The sequence below is a fragment of the Anabas testudineus genome, chromosome 4 (assembly GCF_900324465.2).
Source record: "Anabas testudineus chromosome 4, fAnaTes1.2, whole genome shotgun sequence".
NCBI lineage: Eukaryota > Metazoa > Chordata > Actinopteri > Anabantiformes > Anabantidae > Anabas > Anabas testudineus.
Window position 1 is genome coordinate 24,657,286 of NC_046613.1, and position 17,855 is coordinate 24,675,140.

A 17,855-nucleotide genomic window follows, 5' to 3' on the forward strand; every position below is an offset into this window, starting at 1 on the left:
ATTCCTATAAAGTAAGTCAAAGAAATTATAGGAAATTTAAAGATTACACACCAGCTGCTAATATTATTACTACTCTTTAAGTCCTAGTCGGGGCTGTAAGTAAAACGGTGCCAACAAATCCTCTACAAACCAACCACCGATCTTATTACTGTTAATGTTCAGACCAGTAATAAACAAATCAAGATGGTTCCTCTTGTTGCTCAGTGTGTTTTATAGCTTGTAAAGTATATACAGTTAGTAAGTGCATCGCAGTGAAGCTGCTGAGATATTATTGCATCTGTGTGTAGGATCAGAGTGAAAACTCAGCTGCCTCCTCTGAACAAAGACGGTGACATCATGCAGTATTATCTCACATATTCCTATTAACCATGTCGTCTGTCATAATGACACTTGATGGAGTTTTCTCGTCCTCTTTCCTGCTCATCCCTCCTCTTCTCCTTCTACATGATTCATAGAATCAATCGTCTGTCAGGAGCCAGGAGTGATTTAACATGAGCTTGTAGGCGTGCTCAAGAAATAATGACAGAAGGAGACAGACTAGAGTTTACAAATGTGATGTGCAAGATGTTTTAAATCAGATTGAGCTGCCTTGTTATCTTTGATCTACAATGACAACATGAACATGCAACACGAACGCCCAGATATAATGAAAAGCTTTGGTTGTTCACCTGATAAATGTCACACTGCTACTCCCACACTTCTACCCTGGAAATATCTCCCGTCATTTGTCTTTATCTCTCACTCACACACTGACACACACACACGCCAGATGATTCAGACACAAACCACCCACGCTAGTCTTTACATCACATCTTGGATTTGTCACCCACAGAGAAATGAATGCATCAGAGGTGACCTTTATTTTCTGTCTCTGCTCCTCTGCTAGGATCAATATTGTCTCAACTGAGTCTGAATACACAAATCACTTGATCGAGAACAGACAGAAACGACCCTGACCATTAAATTCAACTTTGTTTCTGGGAAACCAGGCTTTGTTGCACTTTTGGTGGATGTCTCTAAATACCACAATATTCAACAGCTTCAGCTGCCAGTAAATAATGTGAATCAGACCTTTGGCAAATTCAGAGCTCTTTACTGTCACAGAACTTGTTCAACTGATCTCAAGTCACAAAGATTTCATGTTTTATCAGGTTCCTACAGTGAGATCTTTAACTTTCAAAAGTATTTTTCGCTGAACAGACCTCAGGTGACGTATAATCGATTTAGGGTGCAGAAGCCGGTACCTTTGACTCTCACAGTTCATCCTTTGAACTGATGATTCAAACAGAAGAGGTTTCATGTCCATCCAAGTGCCATTCAGCGATGTCTTTGCAGAAAATGCTCAAGATCTGTACTTCTGGAATAGGGACAGGAAAAATAACTCCACCTCCACAGTTTATAGTAAGTCTGACTCACACACGTTCCCAGTAAAAATTAAAAAATGTTTCTTAAAGCATCAACATCTCTGTGATGAAATCATCTAGTGGCCGTTAGCGGCAGTGCATCTTAAAACACCCCTGCAGTGGTTTCCGATTTTGGCTCTTGACAACAATTTTTTATTTTGACAGTTCTGGGAGAAAAGTTGCGTTCAACATATCAAACATCTTTGGGGCGCTGCATGTGTTTGCTAACTGCTGGCACTCAGCTCGGAAAGACTTGATTTCTGCAGATCTGACAGGAAACCATCCCGCTAAGCTAATCTTCCACAAACCTCCTCTCACTCTGCGTCAGTGCCAGAGCTAATCAAGAGATGTCAACACACACATAGACACAGGCTAAATGAGCTCATGCAGGAACACGTTCCCAGCTACACACCTGAAAAGTTGAAAACAGTGATTATAACAGTTCATTTATTTTCAGATCAATGCACACGTTAGACCTCAGAGACAACAAGGGAACCAGAACGAGTCGGCACAATCTGCATGTGTAAACAGCGGGTTATTGGCAAACCATCTCCTGAGCAGAAACTAATACCTGTTCCCAAGCCTCTGCTCTGTACACATGCAGGCAGCATGGGCAAGGCCAAGCAAATACTTTCCATCAGTTTGTGTAAGCAATGATAAACACGTTACATCTAATCATAAAAGTATGGATTTCATGTTATGGTTGGGGCAGAACTTCTGCAGCCAAAATGCCCCATTTTCCCATGATTGTATTTCAGAGGGAGAGAAGGTCTGTGTCTCATTTCTGTGTGTTTATGGCAGATCTAAATTATGGTATCAAGTTCGCCCCAAACTGAACCAACTGCCAACTGTCATGGCCGACCCTCCCATATAGGCCACTTTTGTCTCTGGGAAGTAGTGTAACCCAATCTATTCCTGAATTTCTGGCTCTCCGCTTGGGTTCATTTTTGCTGGACGCAGAGAGAGAGAGCAGAGAGATGTAAAAAAAAAAAAAACAAGACAAACACAGAGCTCCAGAACAAAGTTAGTGGGTCTTTTTTAAGTTTCTTCCTCAAATAGAAAGCAGAGGAATTGCTGCCGGCTCAGCCACGTTTTGTGAATGAAGCCCAGCTGACAAACAGAGGTAGACTTGGACTGTGCAGTGTTAGGGTTAGTGTGTGTGTAGAGGCCTGACACAAAGAAAACACACACACATACACACACTGTCACACGTACAACGACAAGGACACAATGTCAATAATAGAGCTCCGTGTTTCTTTAATCTCAAATCAATGTCACCATGTTGTTGACGTTTCACATCAATTTGCAGTTCACAGTTTGTCCAAGAGATGGCAACAGAGGAGAGTCTGCAGTCAACCAGCTTCAAATCTCCTCAGGCAGCATGAAGGTTAGGACGCAATAATTTACACACGGAAATTAAAATGATCCCCAAATTATTCCGAAAAGGCTGTTCTCCATTACTGCTGCATGTGAAGCTGCCAAATCCTTTTCCAGCCTCTCTAATGTAAAGAGAGCCGAGCAAAACATGGTAGGATGCATAGTGCAGAATAAACACGGCGGGACGTGTTACGTACATCCTAACAAACAAAACACTGTTTTATGGAGCAGAGCAGACTAAGAATCCAATAAATAAAGATTTATTTCAACTCTATGATACTGAACAATTTCCTCAGGCAACTCTTCTGTGTATTTATGCTAATTAGAGTGACTCATAGTTAGAACAAACTAAATGTATTATTATAATTATTATTTTTATGTTTCCTCAGACTAAATATAAACTGATTATCAAACATCACTAATTGATTTATGTTTTTAAATGATTTAATGGACTGTGGAGCTGAAGTTGTTATTGTACAGGTGACATCACAAAATGACGTCTAAGAAACTCAAACTAAAAAGACTTGTTTTATATATGATATAACCAAGAGCTGAACCACAGAAGGGGACAGGACTTCTACATTTCAACTCTTGCAAAGTTCATGTGAAGCTGCTCGTACTGTTTATGTCAGACAGAAAACAAAACCTCTAAAAATAGAAGTTAAAAGTTTGAGTTTTCATTTTGACAGAAAGTAGAAGAGCTGTGGTAGTTTCAGTGGATCAAGCACTTCAGGTGTTTTCTTGTATTGTCTGTCTTTTGGAAATAATAACATCTTTAAACAAATGAAGAGCATGAATCCAGGCGGCCCTGCTACAGCTACACTACTATTTAAGTGTGCACATTTGTTTTAGTGCTGAGTAAGTCTTCACTGTTGGACTGAAATGTCAAAAACACATGGCTGCTAATTAACTGCTGGCATGATTCCGCTTATTGCTGTTGACATGAACTTTCTGTGGTTTGAGGCTTTAATCTCTGCACGTGCACGTGCATGCAAACACACACACACACGCACAGCATGATGTTTATGAAAGAATGTCAGTGGACAGAGTGACCACTTGACTGATCATCGACTGAACACGTGTCCAGGGACAGATTCATACAGTGCACTCTACAGAATGAGCAGACCTCCAGCGTCCTGTAAGTATATACAGTCCAGTTTAGAGTAAAGTATGTAGCATGTGTGCAGTTGCTCATACATGCTCTGTGCACTGTGCACCATATCCACTGGATGTGTGCCCTCCTTTTTGTTGTCTGGTTGTCTGTGGATGGAAATCAAAGGGACAGAGAGCGGAGCCCGAGGCCCTCGCTGCACTGAACCATCAGCTGGAGAGGAAGAGAAGCGACTGTATAATGAAACAAAGAGGTTAGTAGAGAGAGAGGTGGGTGGGGGGTGGACTGGGGAGGGGAAATTGGAGTAAGAAGGCAGAATGAATGACATGATGGAGGGCAGTGGAAGAGGAGGAGGAAGCAACAAGAAAAGGGAGATGTAGGGATGAATCAGAGCAGAGGTCACATCAACCTCATTTCGCCTCTGGGTTTTGTTGATCTGCAGCTCAGTGTGTTGGGTGTGGAAGTTAGGGTGGTGTTGGACATTTTCCTTTTACATGTCCTCGATTAGAGCAATGACTCCATCTGAATCCAGCTAAAAAAGATTTAGGGCGAGTAACGTGTTCAGCGTAACCTATGGCCTGATCATATACAATCATAGGAATTAACTAATTAACATATTAGTTGATGCACATTATGTTGTTGAATGCAACCTGAAGGCAACATGAAAAACATCCACATCCAGCAGAGGAACAGTGCAGTAGTGTCTGTTTCCACTTATAGAGACAGATAAAATATAAATCTAAGAGCCGCAGTCACGCTCCTTTCACCTCTGGTTTGTTCTCCATAAAATCCTGAGAAAAGTAGTGAGAAGATGAACAGGACGAGTGTGTGTGTGTGTGTGTGTGTGTGTGTGTGTGTGTGTGTGTGTGTGTGTGTGTGTGTGTCTGTGACAGTCACCACAGTTTCAAAGCATCTGAAGCATCCCACCATATAATTATTCTGAAGACAGAAGGGACTTCAGGTCAACACTTGGTGGCTTTGTGTTGTGTGAAGACTGAAGTGTTTGGGATTTTAGGGGTCAGAAACTATTTGGATGGGATCCTTCTGAGGGACCAGAGCTGCTCGTCTCGAACTCTTCCTATTCAGTTTAAATAAAGTACATTATTATATCAACTGAAAAAACAGATTTTTTCCCCCGTCTCACTTTTTTCGTTTTGTTGAAAATGCCTCTGCAGCATAAAACCACAATCATGGGAAAACACTGTGGCACTGCCAGGTGAATTCTGGATCCCCCCGGAGCCTGGCTGCCTGGCCCAGCGCTGCGGCTGCACTTCATTAGCTATCTCCACTCTACCTTTCTCTGACAAATTCAATAAATGTTCATCTGGTTCCAATTAGGGCCTCGTTAGTAATAATTGGCCTGGTATTTACTAACAGCATTACTCAACACTGGTTGGCACAGGCTGAACCTGTCTGATCTGAGCCAGGCTACACTCAGCCTTCTGGGTTTGTTAGTTACCTGCCAATCGTCTGTGCCCCGCAGAAACCTGCTATCTCCAAAAAGTCAACTGTCCACAGCTTGAAAACTCCCCAGATGATTTTCCCATATTTTCCACTTTTTGCTTTATATTCAATGGTTTTACTAGAACAGTTTGACTTTGTCAGTCTGTAGCTACAAAAACATGAGGTGTAGCCTCTACTATATCATATTTTTACATTGTTATAGAGCACTTGTTTCCAAACATACAAACATGTCACAGTGAAGAATATAAAACATGTTTTTAAAAAGCTGAATGTTTCAGCTTTTTGTGTTTTGGTCTCAGTTTTCCAGCACAGAACATTACTACTAACATACTGCTAAGTACTGTACTACAGGAGCCAAATATTAACCAACGATATTCTTCTTCTTATATATAGTATCTAAAAATATGTTCACGTTGATCCCGATCACTGTGAATACAAACGTGTTCAAAAAATGATGTTTTAATTTGTTTTATAGCTACAACTGTGACATTTTGGTTTGCACCTTCAACCAAATTCCATTTTCTTTAAACTAATACAGGCAACATATCTTGCTATCTGTTCTACAACATCCAGTTTTCTTTTCTTATCTTCTTATCTTGCAGTTGGGTTCAGGTGCTCACATCACTGGGTTACGGTCAGGGACAGATCATGGACTGAATTAATAGACAAAAGTCACTTCCAATAAAATTTAAACAAAGCTTTCTTTCTTATCTTTCTTTAACCAAAGTGCAATTCATCCTAAACCCAGCCTCACACAGGAGTCTGGACTCAAACGTGGGTCTGCAGTTTGTCAGTCCTGCACATTATATTCTCTGCATCAAGCCCAACCACCTCCTCATATGTCACTTTAATGAATACGGCACTTTACTCATTCAACAAATACGCTGCATCACAACATGATTACTGTTGGAGTACATTCACTACAGAAACGGAATCAGTGTCGAAGTTTTGTTGCATAGGAAGGATTTTAAAAGACGGGGTTGGTACAAATAAACCTTAGAAACTGGTTCCTCAGCAGCTGCAGAAAATGTCTCGTAAAGGACAGAATAATAATGGATGGTGTCAAATGATCAAGAATGGAATCAGTCTAAGTCAGAACGGTGTGTGGTACAAAATAATGATGGAGGAGCCCGAAATAACATTATCTTTTGTTTCAAAACTGAACAAGCAGTTATAGTTGGGACTAAATCAGTGGACTTGCTGTTGGAAACATTCATAAGATATGAGAAGAAATCCAAACTATAGTCCTCCAGGAATTATCCACCATCCCTGTTCCAAACCATGACCCCCCCACTGTGGATTTAGTAGAACAGTCTAATTTGATGGAAAGTTCATTCAATTATTTTAATAAAGAAAAACCTAGTTGCAGAACATTTGTGTAACACTGACAACAAAAAGGTGAACACGTAGAAAAAATACTTTATTATTATTATTATTAGGTTTATGAGGAGGACCGCTGCTCTGCAGGTTAACGTATGTTGGAGGTCCCAGGTTTCTGGACACTCACACGGTGCTGCCATGAGTCCAGCACCACTCAGTCTCACCCAGCGGGGGCGAAATCAGTGGGCTCTTTACTGCAGAGTTTGATGGTTCAATTCTAATGTTTCACTGGCGAGAGAAAATATTTTCACAGGCTGGAGAGAGTGAAGCTGTTAAAGAGAAAGAAAAGCGAATCCTGATCCGTGTTAAAACAGGGATTACTGCCCCTTCACTGATTCACAGGGGATTTAATTTGAGAAAATAAGAAGTGGATTTATTCAGTAAAGCAGTAGAAGACATCAGCAGTGACTTCATGACACGTTAGGAAAACAGAGGCAGGTTGCTAAGGACGTGACACTGTGGTTGGAGACACTATTATACTGGTGGACGTTAATCTGCTGATTTCTGCACTTTTCCAGCCTGTTTGTCTGATTAAATATTTGAATATACTTCCACTAATAAACTCTTGTTCTAATAGTCGATGGATTCCTTCAACTCTGCTCTGTCCATGTTGTTTCTGGGTTTTTCTTCACAGCTCTCACAATGCTTCTGTCGTCAGCTGAATGTTGCTCAGTGCAGCTTAGATAGCCCTTTGAATTCATCTAGATTTGTCCTTTATTAGCAACAAACTGTCTTCACAGGTAAAATCCAAGACTAAAACCAACATTAGTCATTTTAGCTATTTACCACAATCTGTATCTAATGTGAGAGGTGTCTTCATCATATTAAGGTGAACACAGCATCAAATGAAAGCTGAGATTCTGAACTGTTGGCTCATATCTTTAAACCCAAATGTGTGCGATTCACAGCAGAAACAATAGAATTACCTTTGTTGTTCCAGTACTTTCAGAGGAGACTGTACATCAGGCTTTGGAAACACACATGCACACCCACCACTTGTTAGTAGAATCAGTCATTTTTTACAGTGAGCAACATGGGACTGAGTCATGTTGGACAGAAAAACAGGACTGTTCAAAACCTAAATCAGACTTGAAAGCATGATGAAGGGCCCAACAGAACAGTCACTTGCTGAGTAGTGCCTCAACTCATAAAATACAATTGAGGATGTCAGTGATGGACAAGATGAGATCAAACAGAAGAGTGTGAAGGTGAAACGGAGACAGACAAGAACGAAGATCTCAAATAAAAAAGCAAGTGACTGATGAAAATCAGAGTGTCTCGTACTGCTCCTGTTCTTCCTGTTCCTGCTCTGCTAGCAATGATTCCATCTCAAAGCTTTTTAGCTTTTTTTCTGTTTTGTTTTTTACCAAAAAGCACCTGTCCCCAAAGGACAGCAGAAAAACTCTCCGTTTCAACACCCCATTCTAATGCGCTGATTCCAGGAACCCTACGTTGGAAATAAATGATGACACATGGGTGTGTATAGAGCAGTTCCAAGTTGGGATTTTTTTCAAGCATGGATTTTTTCCTCCCCTTTTCTCTGGCAAATGGGTGAGTTTTCTCTGGTATGTGACGAGGGGAGTGAGTGGAGAAAAAGAAACGTTGTCTGTTCTGCACATGTCGTTCTTTCACAACCTTTTATAAGTTATCCCAACAGAGAAAGAGAGATTGAGAGGAGGGAGAGAAGAAAGGAACGAGACAAAGACCGAATCTGCAGAATGTACATGCAAGAGAGAAAAAGAAAAGAGAAAGAAGGGTGGAGGAGAGAAGATGAAGAGACGGCTTTGATTACACACAGATCTGGCCATTACCAGCCCGCAGAGAAACTCTATAAAACAATAACAAATGGAGACCATCAGTCTGTCCATCAGTAATAAGCCACAACAACCAGCTGGCTGATGGGAAACACACCTACTGACATTCAGACGAGCGAGGCTCAAAAGATACAAAAGGAACCTTGTAAAAATCTCTCTTCAATTTCCTCTTCTAATGAAAAGGTGTTTTTGATAGAAACGTGTTGAATTAAGCAGCTTCTTAGGCAGTTTGGGAACAACGGTCCAATCTGTGCAGCTACTCTCTGGGACTGGCACCGACAGTGGTGTAGGACGCTTGATCTTTCGATCCTTTGTGTGTCTTGGCTTCAGAAACATGTACTTTGTTTGTCCAAACGTCGACCTTCCAAGTACTGGTCTGCTTTGTGAAACATTAAGAACCATGTATTTGTATTTTATGATATTATAAAAAACAGTACTGAAACTGCATCGAACGCAAACTTAACGGTGCGATACAATTATTTTAATATATATAAATATAAGTGAAAGAGCAATTAAATAGTTACTTTAAATAATCATATAGTGCAAACGTATGTCTTCGATTGGCCGAGTGAGATTTGTTAGTTTATTGAAGTGAAGCAGTTGTTTAAACGTACAAATATACGTCAGCTTCAGTTGAGTTGTGTGTCAGTCTAATTCAAATTAATACATTCATTTCATTTGTTTATTTACTGAGTATTCTGGGATGCTCAGTTAACACACGCCCCCTACAATAATTAGTCCATCTGAAAAGTTAACTTCTTGAACTGAGAAAAGGAGCCGTGCTGTAGTTCTGCAGAGTCGGTACAAAACCTTCACGTTAAGCTGAATTCAGCACCAACCTTTCTTGTGGTTCACATTGTTTTCATTAATGGGAAAATGAGCAGCAGTGACCTAATTTAACATGTACTGAAAACATGCAGCACGTTTCCACACTGCAGTTTTTATTGACTTTAATTATTGAGATGAACAAACTCATTCATCCAACTCATTATTTTACGTCTCATGGCTTCAAATCGTGGCTCTTATTTAAAATTTACGTTGAATTAAGTTGAAACCATCTAAAGTTCTTCTTTTGTGGATTTTACTGGTGGTTGGAAACCAGACTTTACTTTAGATGCATTACTGCCACTAACTTAATAACTTAATAATGTTTTTCTTGCAATGGAAGTTGAAAAAGTGAAATTCTAAACTTCCAACAGAGGATCTGACAGTCCATCATTTTCCCAACAGACTTTTAATTTGGGACATATACAGGACGTGTGCTGCAAACAAGGGAAGTCAGAAGCATTTAAATGAGTAATTACTTTTATAACATTACAATGCTGTAAACATTGTACTGTTGCTGCCTTTAGTATTTCAGAATATGTTAAATCCCTCACACCCTCAGACAATCGCAGGTAACAGATCTCATTAAAAAATGTCCTGATGTAATGCAACATGTCACAAAATGTCACCGGCCAAAACAGGACGAAGAAGAAACCAAAGGGGTAAAACGTGGAGAGCCCAGACCGTGCCATGTGTGGTCCACATGGGGGGGGGGGTTAACTAAAGGAAGTCAGTAAAGCAGGGGCCATGTTTAGCTGAGTTCTGCTTTTGTTTCATATTGATTGATATTCGATGACCTGTTATTGCTCCATTGTTGTAAAAGTACTTGCAGGACTTCTCCTGTCGGCCAAACCTCATTCTTCTTTGGTCTGGTGAAAATATTTATATAGTAATAAAAATGTGCCCGTGTGAGATGGTCACGGGTGAGGAATCCATGTATTTAACCGTATTTTGGCAAATTCAACATAGTGTTGTAGAGCGTCACGAGTTTGTTTTAACTGAAGTGAATCCAAACTGACGACAGCTGACAACTATCAGCTTTAAAACAACTTTTCAAGTCCATAGAAGGTGAGTGTTTATTATTCGGAGGATGTATTTTGGAGTGGAGCGTTGATTTAAGGAATGTGCCGAAGTTTCTCTTCAAGATTTTAAATTTTAATTCTTCTTTCTTTTTTTTTTTTTTAATTTAACTTGGGTCTTAATTGAAGTGAAAATCGTTTATCATTTACCAAACACAGTCAAATATACGCTAAGTGGGACCCTATAGGAGCACCTCTTCCTAAAGACACATATGTGTTTAGACAGGACCAGCCCATCAGACAGCAGAACCTAATGTCCTGGATCCAGCCCAGTTGTTCTAGTAGGACTGTCGTTATCTACTGTACATCGAGCGGTTGTGTTCATATATTTTTGGAATCCACACACAGATTGAAATGGACATTTTGGAAGCATTCACTAAAATTCATTCTATTTTTCTCTAATATTCTCTAATGGTTTACATTTGTTGCTGTCTCTCTGAAACAAGCTGGCGTGAATCACGGTTTCAGTCATGTGAGCATTACTGCAATGTCTCGTACGCCAGCCGCTTTCCTCAGGATGTGATTGGTCAGATGTGCGGAGGATATACAGACTGTGGTTTCTCCAGCATTAAAGGCTGGCTGTACTGTCAGAGTAATTGCAGGATCCGGTCTGCCGCTAAGTACAAGACTGATTCATAGAAATCCGTTTTTTCTTTTCTTGTTGTTTGTAACTGTTTCCATATGATGTGTGGGCTGAGGGGAGGGGGATGCTGAGATATGATACACAAATACATTCTAAAAATCAGAAAACACGTACACACACAGAGGAGCTCTGTGTAAACCATGTCTGTACAGATATGTACAAGTGTTCATACACACAGTGACAACATAAACACGGTCATGTTGAGGTGCTGGAGATGATTTGCTGCCACGTCAGAACTCTTCCACTCAAACGTATGTGTTCTTCAATGATGACACAAGCTTGTCAGAAATAAAACCCATAATAGTAAAACAGATATATTGTCTGACAGCTGTTTCCAGCAGGAGCCTGACGTTAATAGTCGGAGCGGCTGTGTTACCGCTGGGAGTGTGTAGGCAGCAGATTACTCTACACGTAAAGTGAACAATTATCATCCATGACTGATGCCATGATCGAGTCAATATGTTGTCTCTGACCCGCTGGAGAGGAGCACAAATTTATTGCACACGCCTGGGATCAATTAACTAAGTCAAACTCAGACTACCAATGTGCCACTCAGTTAATCATTCTCTCTTTGTTTCCAGGTGGTGGCGCTGGTGCAGTACTTTTATATAGTACATTAGTAGATTCTGAGATTTCAAAATACTTCTATAAAAACCTAATACTTGAATACTTCAAGCCTACAGTAACCTGTCACAAGGACCTGGACAAAAGCCAGTTTGAGGACTCTTCAGGCAGCTTCACCGACTGTATGAAGACCATGATCTTCTACGTGGAAACAGTCATTTAACACACGTCTGCAGGACCCTCCTCAGTTCATAATGATGATCAAATTAGTGAACCCAGTTGACATGCAGTGACCCCAGAATATTCACGTCTCCTGGGAGTTTGGGGCCACAGAGCAATCACCAACTTTCACCTTGTTTAGATTCAAATCACTTCACAAGGTCTTGTTGCTTCGGCCCACATTCAAATTGTGAAGGGAATTAGGAATATGTGCAGATTATGGCTCATAAATACTGAAAATATCAGCTGTCACTACTGACAATACACGTTGACGTCTGTATTATAAAACACAAAAGCTATAGCGGCGAAAAATGCCCAAAATGCAAATGTACCATCATCGAATGCCACTCCAGGCTTTAATGCAGCTCACTGCTGGTACTGTGTTCTGTTTGTTGATAACTGACAAAAATGTGCTGTGTGTGCTGTATGACAAAAGGACATTGTAGTGTGTGTGTGTGTGTGTGTGTGTGTGTGTGTGTGTGTGTGTGTGTATGCGGACAAGCCAATGCACATACCAACGATTTTAGAGCAAATGTGATAAAACAAAGCAGTTTACGTGTCCTTCCAGGTCAACACAAAGAGGTCATTGAGAGATTTCTGTGTGTGTGTGTGTGTGTGTGTGTGTGTGTGTGTGTGTGTGTGTGTGTGTGTGTGTGTGTGTGTGTGTGTGTGTATGCGGACAAGCCAATGCACATACCAACGATTTTAGAGCAAATGTGATAAAACAAAGCAGTTTACGTGTCCTTCCAGGTCAACACAAAGAGGTCATTGAGAGATTTCTGTGTGTGTGTGTGTGTGTGTGTGTGTGTGTGTGTCAGTCTAGGACAGCTAATTTGAGCAGATCTCCTGGTTGGCTGAGCTGAAAGCTGAAAGCTGAGCTGCTCTGTATTGATCTGCAGCCCGTCTAAGTGCTGCTGCGGTGAAAACTGACTCCGGTGCTGTCAGCACGTCCATTAACGCTCATCAGCTCATCCACTGGAGACACTGCAAAAACCTTCTTGTTGTGATCGGGCCAAAATCGGCTCCAACACTTCTGTCAGTGAGGAAGGAGACCAAATGGATTTAGGTGACTTCTCTTAAAGTGAACTAGTTTAACAACTTGTCTTCAAGTAAAATTATCTATTCTCGAAATGATTCCAGTAAAAACATTTCTGCAGGTTTGTTTTTGAAAACACTTTTTTTATTGTGCTGATCTTTTTGCAGTGTAGGTCAGAGAGGGCGCAGACACACAGGCTGGCATCAGTATCTGTTCTGAGAGGGAGACTGGAGAAAACCTAAGAGGCGGAAATTGTGGAAATCCATATCATACTTCAGCGTCATTGAACTCGATTGGAAATGGACGGTACAGTCTGAGAGTATTTGTTCTTACAGAAGCTGCACAGATTCTATTTCCTGTTCTGTGGCCCTGTGATAGCAGATCTTAAGACTCATCCTGATAAAAGAAGACGTGTTTTTGAAAGATTATTACATGCATTTAATTTATTTTTACATTATTTTTCATTCTTATCTTATTCACTTCTTTGAGCACATTAGCTCCTTGTCACTGCAAGTCATGGCAACTCTCTCCTCATTTCCTGTCACCTCTGAACTATTGACCTTTAAAATTACAGTATGTAACTTTTATCAGACATTTTTCCAGAACTTATCTTATCACACATGCATCATGAATTGAATCAAGTAGTAGTAGTCGAGCAGCTGATGTTTAAAATGTTGTGGTCGTTTTTGGGGAACAGACTTTTTAAAATCCAGCATCTTTGCCTTTTATCGCACATCACTGTTCCTGGAATTCCATGCAGAGCTGGAGATACCAGCTAGCCTACATAAAGCAGTGAATCAGAGCCAACAGCTTGAGGGTTGAACACACACACACACACACACACACACACACACACACACACACACACACACACACACACACACACACACAGAGTATTCTGACCTACTTTCAAATGCCACAACAAAAATTAGGGGAGCACAAGGAGAGAGGAGGAGATAAAAGACTCTGGAGATAAAGGGAATTAGAAGAAATGTGCCATTTTAACCAGGTGCTCACTTCATCCCTGCTGTCAGCTGCAGGATCGGGTGTTCGTGGGTCCATTACTGGCACTCTGGTAATGATAATCCAAGTCTGACAGACCTTTCATAGCGTATGTGGCTTTTTAGAAGTGAACACCGAGACCGAGGGCAAAATAACAGATTAACGACCCTAATTTGTCCTGAGGTTTTAATGGCCAAAATTATACACAATCCTCCCCCTTCTTCTATCAATCTAAGTGTCTCTGTGGTCGGTTTGAATTCACATTTATAGGCAGCCATGTGCTTTCAATTTCTCCTGCGGACTAATAAAGACCATTTGAGAGAGGGCCATTTTGATTGGGTGATTTTTCTTTTTCTTTTTGAAAACCTCAGGGCTGCAGAGCGCGGATGTTTGACAGTTACAAATGCTGCTCTGGCAGGTTCAGGTTTCTTCCAACCAGCCAGCGGGAGCATTGGTTCTTTAAATGTGGAGAGAGGACAAACTGTATACACACACACACACACACACAAAGAGCCTGCCATAATCTGGATTCAATAATCCCGACTGCTTTATTGAGATGAGAGGACCAACATATGCTAGCACTGTCAGAAGAACTTCATATAAAACTACACTGGCAAGGGAAGGTCAACAAACTGTAATCTGCTCTGTCAGAATGTGGAAATTTTCAGACAAGACCGTGACTGTTATGTCTCTGCTGAATACTGAAAATCAGTTGTTTCCGTTAGTTAAAGTCTGGATTGTAAATCCTGTACTGAAATCAGATAAACCTCTGTGTACTCCTGTCTGTCCAGTCCTGCGATTACATCTTTTCTTGTTGTTAAATGTCTTTTTTTTTTTTTACCAGATTAGTTTTTCTAGACTGATTTTAGGGATTTTTCAGAAACATCTGAGTTTTGTACCACACAGGAAATGTCTGCAGTGCATGGCAGGTTGGAAACCCTTTTTAAAACAGCTCTACCCTGCAGCATTCTTTAGTAATCTGAGCACTGATCATTTCAAGTTTACATGATATGTAGTAAATCTGCAAGAAGAACACTGCTCTTTAAATTCGTTTTATTTATTTGCAGTTCTGCAGCACATCGACTGTAACTCAAACACATACTGTCAGTAATCACAGCCCATTTTTCCTGGTCCCTCTATACAAAGCCACTCTAAATCTGCTGTCTGTACTCTGTGTCTGCATCTAGCATGACTCATCCCTTCATCCCACAGTGGGAATGTCTAAGGAAAACTTCAAAGGAAAGCTGTCAACATACCATAACGCAGCCTCCAACCAAGCAACTGGGAGCTAGGCGCCCAGCTCTTTGCTTCTGCGCATTGCATCACAGGAAATATGTCTTCATTGTGAAAAAGCAAAGCTACGGCTTTGCTGTTAAAGCTTCTACAGAAATCCTAGATGCATTTTTCTCCACTTCTAACTGGTATTCAGTGGTATTAAATTAATGAAATAATATATATTTATGTGTCCAGAGGTAGCCATGCATCAAAATGTACAATAACAGCTCAGTTACACTTGGCGCGCTGTACGAGGTGATTTAAATCAACAGCAGGTTTCCACATGTTGCAAAGAATCATTTTTCTTCTACAACTTTTTTACTGTTGTTCCAAAAAAACCTCAGATACCTTTTACTGCCTGAGAGAGATGTGGCCATTTTCCAGTTGTAAGGAATATCCACCCACAGGCACACACATCAAGTAGATGTCATTTCTAGCATTAGGATTCATGATGCCATATAAGACTGTGTCTGCAAGTTAAGTCTTTAATTGTTATCCACGTTTATTTCCTGTGGACGACAAGTCTTTATCTAGACGGTAGACAGTTCCTTTCAAACCCTTTGACTTGGTTTGTGTGTGGCACATATCCACCTGTGGGCAGTGGAAATTATTCTGAAGCACAAATCAGTGTCCATCTTGCAGGTCTAGTTGATCTTCTTTTTAAATTTATCATGTAATACACTAAGGATTTTTCTCACTGACGTTGGCCTTTTAAACCAAAGCCTCCTCCCTGTTTCTGTGAACACCACCTTAGTGTTCCTTCCTTTCCTGTTGTGGTGACAACTACGGCTAACCTATAGCTCATTCAATGTATGTGTTTATTTTAATACAGAATGCACTTCACTGAACTATGAGTTTGTGCACATGTAATGTACAAACATACAAACTGTAGGTGAAAGAAAGTAAAACTATCAGTAATACATCATCTAAATTAGCAAAACAACTGAGAAAACAATGGAAAACATGTATATTTAACTGCTGTTCTTCAGATTTGAGGTTCATCACATGCTGTAACTGGAGGTCTTCGTGTCTTGAAAAGACGCCTCGAAGGACCCACTCCTAAACCAATGTGCATAAATTAGTTTCCAAAAACCAGACAAGATCTGAAAAGACCATGATCCAAAATGCAGCCAGAAAACACTGATTTACAGCAAAGAGCAGAATGATGCTCCAAGGATCAACTTAGATCAACTCAGCTATTAGACACAGACCTGAGACCTGCAGAAATTCAACAAGATTCAACCTTTCCAGACTACACAGAACACCGCACAACACAGATCCCAGGTCAGATCTTTGTTACTAGGAACCAAAAAGATCCTTGGAGCTGTGTTGGAACACATACTGTTTATAGGTAATGCCAAAGTTTGCAAAGGAAGCATTTAAGTGAGTAAAATGACGTGTGAGCTAAAACCTTTCTACTATTTCCTGTTCATCCTATAAATTACCACCTGTTTAAAAAGTCAAAATGGACTTCAGGTGGAAAGTACACTCTGCTTTTCCGCTACAGAATCAATCAGACTTTGCTCTACAGGAAAACGGATTTAAATTTGTCCTGCTGTAGTTTCATATTTCACATCTTTTGACCTTTATTCCAATACAGACCAAACTCTCCACATGAATTCAACATCACTGGAACCCGCACCTCCCCCTTCTCCAGCTCTGTCCTTCACTGAAAGGGGAGCAGGGTAATTGCAGCAAGCACCTCCAGAGTTATATCAGACCTATAATGCGCTTGGCAGAGCTCCCAGAATCCATTACTCTGGCACAGAACCAGAACCAGAGGAAAACTACACCTCTCATCTTCTGAAAACCACCCAGACTCACTGTGAGCTGAGCCGTGCGGCTTTTCATACACAATGCTTTATTCTAAAAATATGTCTGCGTATGTGGGCTCAGTTTATCCAGTCATATATCTCAGTCATGATCACAGTCAGATACATCTGGAAACTCAGATGCTAAACAATGTTCAGCTCTTGTTTTACAATTTCTGATGATTTCTCCTAAAGGTTCATTAGAGCCATAATCAACAAAGCTGTTTTTTATTTGTTGTGGTTTTCAGACAGATAGACTGTGAGTCCTAACGCCACCAGCTATTTACAGGAAACACTAATTACAAATGTAAGTGTTCTCACCTAACAACAGAAAAATATCTGTGACAACAACTCAACTGTGTAAATCAGCCATGTTTCTGAAAAGCTTGACGCAAAGGTTGTTAAGAACAAGCTCCGCTCGAGGAGGTGTTTTGGAAAAGCTTCATTTTGAGTTTTAAACTATGCAGTTGCTGCTATTTGCTGCTTCTGAAGATGAATAACTGCATATAACCATAAAGAAAAAGAGACATCTGCATGTTCAGACTGTGGAGAATCAGCTGGAGTGGAGGAAACTCTTTGACACGTGCAGAGTTTAAGTTGCCACATCATCTTCCCAAACACCTACATAGTCATTACCACAGGGCAGAGACAGGCCTGGACAGCTTAGCGCTACGCTAACATTAGTGGAGTCCCAAGTACATCAGAGTCTCAACTGTTATTTCCAGCAACACTGGAGGATCAGTTTTGTTGGTGGCTCACTCAGACTGTCCTTCTTCTCACATCAGCAAACACTACTGACGTTCTCCAACAGCATGTGTTGCACACAGTGGGAACACAACACATGTCAGATCT

At 40.6% G+C, this 17,855-nt stretch overlaps 1 protein-coding gene across 2 annotated transcripts in view; it reads right to left on the reverse strand.

Moving 5' to 3' along the window:
• pde4dip (phosphodiesterase 4D interacting protein) overlaps positions 1–17,855 on the reverse strand; it is a 66,194-nt gene that overhangs the window by 42,892 nt on the left and 5,447 nt on the right. The gene's annotated exons all lie outside the window — the stretch shown is intronic.